The 1,341-nt window shown below is 41.7% G+C and overlaps 1 protein-coding gene across 1 annotated transcript in view; it reads left to right on the top strand.

The window, feature by feature from the left end:
* The window catches only part of LOC139360626 (histone H2B type F-M-like), a 2,499-nt gene extending 1,541 nt beyond the window's left edge, over positions 1–958 (top strand). Inside the window, exon 4 of the mRNA XM_071088429.1 lies at positions 614–958. The gene's annotated coding sequence lies outside the window, so the exon portion shown is untranslated. The remainder of the gene's footprint in view (positions 1–613) is intronic.
* The last annotated feature ends 383 nt before the right edge of the window (positions 959–1,341 follow it).

Genomic DNA, 1,341 nt, shown 5'->3' with positions numbered 1-1,341 from the left:
ACCATTCATTGTTCTCTCTTCTGGGTCCCAAGTCTTGGTATTTTTAGCATTTTTTTCTATAAGTGTATTGCTGAATTTCAGAGCAGGTGCTGACTTTCCCATTGCTTTCCTTTTCAATTGATTTCCAGTCCCTAAGGATGTGGACAAGAGAACATACTCTGGGACTGCAACCCACAGGAATTTATTATGTTATGCCTTGAAACTCAATCTATGGCCATTTTTGTTAAATGTTTCATGTGAACTTTGAAACATCTCATAAACACCCCTTCTCCTTCATATGTAAAAACCAGTAAAGGATGGCACTCTCAGTCAAACCATGAAACAAAAGCTGGATAAATGCCAAAAATCAAAATTTTCTTGAACCCATCCGAAGTGGGAAAGAACCACCCCAGAGGGCCCAACACATAGCCACATAGATTATTCCACCATTTAAAGAGGAATCCTTGGTCAAGAGGGAAATGGGTTCAGGACAGGATAGTAGCCAGATCTTCCCTGAGTGGTGCAGATGGGAAAGGGGGAAGGTCACCTCCAGAGCCCCGCTTGGGATCCACAGAGAAAGGATGTAGAACCAAGAAGTCCCCTCATTGGGATTTGTTACTTTCTGTTTTTCCAGATTGTTAGAAAAATGTTACGAAAATAGTTGAAGAGAAACGTTATGAAAATAGTTGAAGCTGTGCTTACTGCACAAGGAGACCAAGAAAAACCCCACAAAATCAGTTGCAAGTAAATCCCTCTGGATGGTGCCGCCAAATGTTCCTACAAGTCCAGAACAACACTTGCCAAACCAAAGAGTCTTGGCAGAACCCTGTTTCTTTGCAGAGACAGAGCTGTGTAGCTGGTCCAAAACACCATATCTCACTCAGTGACTTATTTCTCATTATGCTAACTGTTTTGCTGTAAAGTGCCAATGTTTCTGTGAATTAAGACCTACGAATAAATTTCTGAAGTTACCCTTGCATATGTGTGTAATTAGACAAGTCCTTTTGAGAAACCATATCCATTGGGATATTTTACCCTGGAATATGTGTTTTCCCTTTGTAAATTCAGAAATCAAAGAGGGCCATTAGTAAAACAGGGTCAACAATGAAATCTGACTTGCTTGTGGGGAGTGAAGAGTGAGGGGGCAAGGGGACTGACACCGGTGAATTATAGGAAGAAAGAGGAAAGGGGTGGATTGATGTGAAGATTGGAAGCAGAAGCTCACACATTTGATACAGCATTTCTGTGGGTGACTGAGTGGAAGGGGAACCTAGTGAGCAGTCGTGCTGTCATGCTGTGACTTAAGGAAACACAAACTACGGGAAAGAGCTTAACTGCCCAAACAACAAATAAGAAGTATCA

Source organism: Macaca nemestrina, chromosome X, assembly GCF_043159975.1.
Source record: "Macaca nemestrina isolate mMacNem1 chromosome X, mMacNem.hap1, whole genome shotgun sequence".
NCBI lineage: Eukaryota > Metazoa > Chordata > Mammalia > Primates > Cercopithecidae > Macaca > Macaca nemestrina.
The sequence above is the reverse complement of the archived record's forward strand: the minus strand, read 5'-3'. Positions and strand labels throughout refer to the sequence as shown.